The 9,069-nt window shown below is 40.6% G+C and overlaps 1 long non-coding RNA gene across 1 annotated transcript; it reads right to left on the bottom strand.

Moving 5' to 3' along the window:
- Nucleotides 1–426: 426 nt before the first annotated feature.
- LOC126183562 (uncharacterized) lies at nt 427–5,382 on the bottom strand. The gene is made up of 3 exons (XR_007536772.1): nt 5,073–5,382; nt 2,019–2,134; nt 427–996 (listed from the first exon to the last, which is right to left on the bottom strand). It is a non-coding gene; the product is annotated as an uncharacterized LOC126183562 (long non-coding RNA).
- Between the last annotated feature and the right edge of the window lie 3,687 nt (nt 5,383–9,069).

Below are 9,069 nucleotides of genomic sequence, written 5' to 3'. Positions count from 1 at the left end.
CAAAACATGTCCTACCAACCGATCCCTTCTTCTAGTCAAGTTGTGCCACAAACTTCTCTTCTCCCCAATCCTATTCAATACCTCCTCATTAGTTACGTGATCTACCCACCTTATCTTCAGAATTCTTCTGTAGCACCACATTTCGAAAGCTTCTATTCTCTTCTTGTCCAAACTAGTTATCGTCCATGTTTCACTTCCATACATGGCTACACTCCATACAAATACTTTCAGAAACAACTTCCTGACACTTAAATCTATACTCGATGTTAACAAATTCCTCTTCTTGAGAAACGCTTTCCTTGCCATTGCCAGTCTACATTTTATATCCTCTCTTCTTCGACCATCATCAGTTATTTTACTCCCTAAATAGCAAAACTCCTTTACTACTTTAAGTGTCTCATTTCCTAATATAATTCCCTCGTATATTGTTCTTATTACTAGTATTGATACTGTGTACTAAGCAGTTAGTTGGAAAAAGATGCATTATTTACAACAAACTTCATTAAGGAATAAATATACTGAGAAGCTGTGGTTAGTATGCCCAATTCCTTGAATAGGTTTCAACATGATGTTCTTGGATTTACACTACACATTACTCTTATATGTTTCTGTACTCTAAAGTCACTTATTTCACTCCACAGCAGAGTATGTTCCGCTTTAAAACTTCTGGGGCTCTTGAAACAGAACTACCCTTTCGTGAGCACTGCTATTACCGACTAAGCGATCCCAGGCATGATTCGTGACCTGCCTCCCATTACTTCCACTTGTATGTCTTCTTCCCATACTCCACATACGTTCACCAGCAAGGTTCCAATTTAGAGTCCTGGTCCAGCACACAGTTCAACTTACTAGGACCAATATATTTATTGTTCTTGCTCTGTATGTAAAGTTCTAATTATGACTTTTGTAATGTCCACTGTTGTTATCTGGCTAAAGTTCCACAGAGGGCTTTCTAAGAGTATGAGTTGTCTTTCAAGCAGGGTAGTATAAATTCACCTGTTTAGAAGATGAAATAATTAGACAGGTTACAAGCAGCATGATAATGTACAAGAAAACTTACTGATGCACTAAGAACCATAGCTATATAGGGTCGACAGAAGCGTCCGATCCCACGCGTCGGCTTTGACCCGTGACTTAAGGGTGTTGTCGTGTGTGACATCACGGCGCGGAGTTTGAAATGTGAGTGTGGCGTGTTTGTATATGCCGTCGTGTTGTGGTTTGTTGTGCTCTCTGGACGTATGTTCAGGGTTTTCGTTTGTGTGGTGTAATGGGCTCAGTTTGCTTTTGCTCATTATCTAGAATTGTTGGTGTCGGCTGTGTTTGTAGTGGAATTCTTCTCAGTGAGTTAAAGATTTTGTGTGAAGGTTAATTTAGTGTTGTTCGCTGTAAGTCGTGTGGTAATTTTAGTAAAATTAATCGGTTGTTGTTTTTGTTCACGAATGGATATGACTGTTAAAATTAACAGTGCGCAGGTCAAGGGAAGTGTTCGATCACAATGTGTGGCTGTGTATGTTGGTATTGGTATCGGGAGATGTTTTTGAGCTATATAGGCCAAGGGAAGTGTTTGATCTTAATTTATGGGATCGGGAGCTGCTGTTGAGCTATATAGGTCAAGGGAAGTGTTCGATTCCAGATGATATTGTGTTTAGTTGTATTTGCGGAGTTTTCTGATGTCGGTTTTTTCGTGTTTTTGTATGGGGGTGGGTGTCTAAATTGGTTTATATTTAGTTTGCCCCCCCCACCCCACCCAAAAACACCCCATTTCCCACCCTTGCCCCGTTAGGGTCATTAGGCTTTTTGTGGAAAGTGTGTGTGTTTTTCGTCCTGTGTACGTAATGACTTTATATGCGCCATATTGAAATCGTGGTTTATGTTCGTTTCCGCCATATTTGTGACGTCATGGGTCAAAGCAGACGGGCAGGATCGGACGCTTCCGTATTTCCACTATATATTACTACTGTTCTTACCTCATACAAATAGCAAGATATTAAACTGCAAGCACAAGTTATTAACATTACCTGAGTAAGTTTATGGCTGCGACACTAATACATTCTCCAGGTGCAAAGACTGAGACACAATTTGCTTAATTTTAATTCCTTTGAGTCTTCACACACACGTTTTCCTGAGGCCTTGCCTAAAAATAAAGCACAAAGGAAAAAAAGTCATTAAATTATCATCTCAAGTTTCTCTTTTAGCATGTAACTTTAAAAATTTCATTATGTCAAAGAAAAATTTCTTTTAATATGTACACAACATGTTTACAGCAACTTCATAGTCACAGTATAGTATCACAATAATGGCATTTCAAAATACCTGACCATATATTCTTACCTTTCCACATTTTTGCTGTAACAAATCTAACAAATGAGCAAACAGAAAAATATTATTAAAATACAAATTCTATGGTTTTACAATTTGTAACCATAGAATTGTAGATGTCAACACAAATACGTCTTAGAATGTCTGTACAACTATATTCTGAGATCTATCAATGTTGACATTCTCAATGGTGGTGGTACAAGCTTAGAATATGAGCAGATATTCAAAGGCAGTACATGCCACTACCTTTACTTTTAACATGCGAAAGGAAGCTCAGGTTTCGCTGTACCACTGGTATCGGTATTACAGCGAATTATGAAACTATGAATGGCCAGATGACAATTTGAATACTGCACCTCCCAAATGCAAATCCACTGCCCCAACCATATTCTACTTAAATCATGGGGCTCAAATGAACTGCGGGAAACAAAGGTTTAGGATTTGGACTGAACAATTTTTGTTGAGTAAGAATAATTGTGGACCAATGCCTTATCATATAACCTAGCAGCTAATGTTAACTATTGGTTCAGAAGCAAGGAGAGCTGTCAACACTATCTAGGGACAGTGTCAAAGCCTCTTCCAGAAACTGTACAGACTAGTATAGCCAGCCAATTAGAGAATATTTATTTTGCTTCAATATTACCTTTTGGATTTCTGGTCATGGTGACAGACTGATCTGTAATGTAGCCTGAGATCTATGTTAGACTGCAGATGATTGATTGGACCTCAGTTGACAAAAGCAAAAAGTATGATGTCAGGAGATTATGTTAGATACTATTAACTAAACAGCTGAAGCAGCGAGTCAAAAGACTGTTAGTGCAGAGGGTCTTCATACATGTCATGTTGGTTTTAACTACAGTCTTGGAAAGGTGAACGAAGAATCAACTTTAATGTTCTGTCAACGAGTACAAATGAAATTGAGCACTATCTCAGTTTGGGGAAGGAAATTGGCTGTGTCCTTGCCAGAGGCAAGATCCTGACATTTACCTTAAGCCACTTAATGAAACAAAGGAAAACCTCACTCTGGATGGCAATGCAGGGATTTAACGTGATGTCCTCCCAAATGTTAGTGCAGAACTTTACCCAGAGTGCCACCTTGCTGGATTATTGTAGCTCTGGTTCAATATTGTATGCAGTGCAATAATATTTACTGTTGGAGTAAATACCATGCAAACTTCTGGGATTAAGAGTGTTCATTGGTGGTCTCGTGATACAGGTAACGCCGCCAATGATATTTGGGATGCAATTCTGTCACTGCATCCTGCATTTTAAATTGTGACAGATTTATTCAATGCCAATGTATTTGCATATTTTTTCTCAAAACTAATTCTCAATGTATGGTATGTTGCATGATATGATTTCATATTTTTGAATTTGGTCTGAATTAATTTCAAGATCCACCTAACCTGAAAGTCAACTAGTCTAACAAACTTACTGACAACAACCTAACACCAGCTAAGTAATTTCTGTTTAAGAATTACCATTTACATAATCTTTACAGTTAAACCAAACTAGGCCTTATGTTTCTTACGGGCAAGCATTACCACTGCACTACTACGCCACAACGTAACAGTTGGTCAAACACAAATTACCAGCAATAACAATTTAAATAATAATAGCAATTTTGAAAAACATTTTAACAATGATAGTAATAACAATGTGTCTGAAATAAAGCACAGCTGAGATGTGCGAGTATAAATAAAATTACTGTCTACATTCAGTAATGCCACTAATTTGCCTCTATCTCTCTTGATGGCACTGATGGGGGCACTACAACCTTTGATTACTTACACAATGTGCGAAGAAAACCCATGTAATTAAAGTAACAATTCTCCTTGATGTTTCGTAAGTATTCACAAATTCAATGTTCTCACTTACCCATTTCAGTAATGCCCAAGTCAAATCAATCATGTTAAAAATTCAACAGTGGTTGAAGGTGAATGTGCTATGGGTGAATAAATACATTACACCTTCACACTAAACTTCTCAGAGTAACATTCACATCTCAGTGCAACAATTTGAGTCATATACTGAGATTATTCATGTGTACCAAGAGGACATTGAGAGATTTTAAATGTTCTAAATAACTTGGAACTTTGTACATATAGCATAACTGGCATAATCTCCCGTTATTGTATGTGACTCAGCCCAACACAGGAAAGTCAATTCACACACAACGTGATATATCCTTGAAGTGGCGCAACGTTAAATTAAATAACACTATTGAGAAATGGAAAGAGGTTGAGAATGCGAAAGAAAACCACCGGTGCAAAGAAATGTTTCAGGTTGGCATCTCTTGTCATACCTATTACGTTAGTATGTTGTATGGAAATTCGAAAGGACAAGCACTCTAACAAAAGTGACTGGAAATCCAAGAACACCAATTTTAACTTGATTTCTAAGTCACAAAATGATGAGTTCAATACGTATTACATTAACCAGCCAAGGATATAGACATCTTACGATAATGCTTCATGCCACTAATTAGCGTAACGGATCATCTCAATGGATTTGTGCGTGTTAATGTATGACAGTTTCCGAAAAAATACACCACATTAATCTACATACTTACGAAAGACATTCATTCACACAAGAAACACTGTATCGTCAAAAGTAATTGGTACACTTAAGCAAAACGTTCACATTTCTGTTGTATGTTTCAACTGTTCGATGCGTCTTGAATGTCTCTGCTAAACATGTACCTCGTTTTTCTTTACGCTACAGTACAGAATACTCAATAATTTCTGTCCTACCTGGTTCTCCTTTAGGAAGCTCATCTCCTGACACACACGATCATCAGTAAGCTAGCCAAAAACAAGCCATCTGTTTCTGTCCTCCCATAATGACCCTTCTTACACAACAACACAACTCTCAATATCATCGACACCCATAATTGCGTATTAAGCCAGCATACAGGGATCAGCGTCAGAATTATTGACGAAATCCCCAACCACATTAACATTCATGTACCACATCTTCATTCTTCTGTTTTGCGATTGGCAGTCGATATTCTATGTGTCTGCGATATGCACGAGGTATACTACAGTTCACATTACTTTGTGCAAGAGTGACGTCATCTTGATGTCACGTGCTTCATTAGAGCTCACATATATTGCATGCTCTATCGGAGACGTTAACAACTGACAAGATGGTCGAGTAGCATAAACACTTTTTTTTTCTTTTTTTTTTTTTTTTTTTAGTGACGTCGCGCGTGCGCCGTTTCAAAACAGTGGCGCATTGACAACGTATCACAAACACGTTACCCTTGTCATTAAATGTCAATTAATAAAGCATCAACATATACAGGGTGTTACAAAAAGGTACGGCCAAACTTCCATGAAACATTCCTCACACACAAATAAAGAGAAGATGTTATGTGGACATGTGACCGGAAACGCTTAATTTCCATGTTAGAGCTCATTTTAGTTTCGTCAGTATGTACTGTACTTCCTCGATTCACCGCCAGTTGGCCCAATTGAAGGAAGGTAATGTTGACTTCTGTGCTTGTGTTGACATGCGACTCATTGCTCTACAGTACTAGCGTCAAGCACATTAGTACGTAGCATCAACAGGTTAGTGTTCATCACGAACGTGGTTTTGCAGTCAGTGCAATGTTTACAAATGCGGAGTTGGCAGATGCCCATTTGATGTATGGACACCTGCAATGGACGAGGCAATTCTTCGTGCAGATGACGATAACCCTAATGTCAGCGTCAGAGTAGTTGCTGCTGTACAAGGTAACGTTGACCACGTCACTGTATGGAGAGTGCTACGGGAGAACCAGTTGTTTCCATACCATGTACAGCGTGTGCAGGCACTATCAGCAGCTGATTGGCCTCCACGGGTACACTTCCGCGAATGGTTCACCCAACAATGTATCAATCCTCATTTCAGTGCAAATGTTCTCTTTACGGATGAGGCTTCATTCAAACGTGATCAAATTGTAAATTTTCACAATCAGCATGTGTGGGCTGACGAGAATCCGCACGCAATTGTGCAATCACGTCATCAACACAGATTTTCTGTGAACGTTTGGGCTAGCATTGTTGGTGATGTCTTGATTGGGCCCCATGTTCTTCCACCTACGCTCAATGGAGCACATTATCATGATTTCATACGGGATACTCTACCTGTGCTGTTAGAACATGTGCCTTTACAAGTACGACACAGCATGTGGTTCATGCACGATGGAGCTCCTGCACATTTCAGTCGAAGTGTTCGTACGCTTCTCAACAACAGATTCGGTGACCGATGGATTGGTAGAGGCGGACCAATTCCATGGCCTCCACGCTCTCCTGACCTCAACCCTCTTGACTTTCATTTATGGGGGCATTTGAAAGCTCTTGTCTATGCAACCCCAGTACCAAATGTAGAGACTCTTCGTGCTCATATTGTGGATGGCTGTGATACAATACGCCATTCTCCAGGGCTGCATCAGCGCATCAGGGATTCCATGTGACGGATGGTGGATGCATGTATCCTCGCTAACGGAGGACATTTTGAACATTTCCTGTAACAAAGTGTTTGAAGTCACGCTGGTACGTTCTGTTGCTGTGTGTTTCATTTCCATGATTAATGTGATTTGAAGAGAAGTAATAAAATGAGCTCAAACATGGAAAGTAAGCATTTCCGGACGCATGTCCACATTACATATTTTCTTTCTTCGTGTGTGAGGAATGTTTCCTGAAAGTTTGGCCATACCTTTTTGTAACACCCTCTATATGGCTTCAAGAGATATTACGATAACCGAGAATAGAGAGCTTATAGGATTTATCTGTTGCGTAATGAATAACGCCATCGTTTACAGAGGTGGAGGTGCAACATCCATAGTGAATCTCCCACAGAACTTCAGCGACGGCATCAGTTTATTGACCCCCTGCAGAGTACATTGTTCCCATCCCACACCACACCTGTCCTAAAGCCAACAACTTCCCCAATGTCATCCTAGCGTCCCCCAACCTCCTCGGACGCCTCACTGGTGCTGTCCTCAATCTGACTGGAAGTAACCACCTACCTGTACTCGTCACCATCTCCTCTATCCAGTCTCATCCCTATGCACCCCAACCCAATCTCCATCCAAAACTACTCCCAGGCCAACTGGAATTTCTACTAATAATCCATAGACAACCACACTGGAAGTCACATCCTATTCTACCAGCAACCTGATGATATCCCTCAGGCCACATCCTTTCTGCCGCGCACCTTGGCAGATGCAACATCTACTCGCATTCCTACTAAGACCATATATCTGTACCATCCCACCCTCCCCCAACAAGCCCGAATCTGCCTCCAAGAATCCTATTGTATTTACTGATCCTTCTTAAGAACTTGTGTCTGGGATACACTCACATGCAACTGGCAAATACAGAGACACATGAGGAATTTATTAAATCCAAAAAAGAAACGCCAGGACTGGCACCAGATTCAACACTGCACTCCCCGTTAACTGTTCCAAGTACTGGAAAGCATTACATCAACTCACTGGCAATAACCGCATATGTCATTACCTTCTCCTTCACGACAGCCATCCCTTTCCTGACAACCTGAGCATTACTGAGCGTTTTGCAGCCTATCTCTCCAATGTCTTCTCCACTCCTGGTGGCCCTCATTTTGATTACCCACTGTCCCCTACATCCACAAACGTACAAATACTGCTGTCCCACCCTGGCTACCAGCTTCCAGTACTTGGACAACAGACCACAAACAGAATTAAATACACCAAAGACAACACAAGACATCAAACAAGGACTCCACAAAAAACACAACACTGGATTACTTATCAACACCTCAAAGAATGCCCCCTCTCCTTTCTCATCACCCTTACAACACTTTACACAATTATCCTCTCCACAGGTTACTGTCATCAACAATAGAAAAACCTCTGAAATCCTACCGTTCCTCAAACCCAACATAACTCCTACTCATACCTCCTCTTGCTGCCCCATATGTCTCACCTCTGTGTTTAGTAAGGTCTTCGAATCAATCCTCTCCTGACGCATCTATCAATACTTGAACCAACACTACCTTCTTCCTGTTAACCAGTGTGGCTTCTGTCCCAATTTTTTCTCTGATGACCAGCTCCTACACATCACCCATCTCCTATCCCATCAACTTAACTTCTGTAAATTGGCTATTTTTGTCTCCCACAACCTAGAAAAGGCCTACGACCATGTATGGCATTCTGGCCTACTTTTCAAACTGCACACTTCCAGTTAACTATCTCTGCCTTATTTCATCTCTCCTATTAATCGCTACTCCTTTGTCACTATTAACGATACCAGTTCCCATACCTTCCAGCACACTGCAGGAGTCCTCTCTCTTCTCCTTTATCTCCTCTACACTGCTCATTTGCCCACTACACCCACCAGTCCACCTCCTTCAGTGTGCTGATGACACTGATTTCCTTTCCCCGTACACCATACTCAAGAAATCCTAATGATTCCTCCAAGTCAACCTCAGTCAGTTCACCTCCTGTTGTCACCTGTGGCTCCTCAAGATTTACCGCCCACCCACAAAAAAACTGCCCAATGATTATAAGATGAACCACCCAACCTTCTGCCTGCATGTCTTCTACCTTATCATTTATGACTGTCATCTCCAGTTAACTAACACACTAAAATATCTTGGAGTAGCCCTTGACCAGCTGATAACTTGGAACCCTCACTTACTAACCATCCAACAGAAAGTCCACAGTAGATCTGACATCCTCCACTATGCAAATGTTGCATGGATCTCTGCCCAACCAAAATT

Source organism: Schistocerca cancellata, chromosome 4, assembly GCF_023864275.1.
Source record: "Schistocerca cancellata isolate TAMUIC-IGC-003103 chromosome 4, iqSchCanc2.1, whole genome shotgun sequence".
In the NCBI taxonomy this organism is placed as follows: Eukaryota; Metazoa; Arthropoda; class Insecta; order Orthoptera; family Acrididae; genus Schistocerca; species Schistocerca cancellata.
This window is presented reverse-complemented; position numbering and strand designations above follow the sequence as displayed.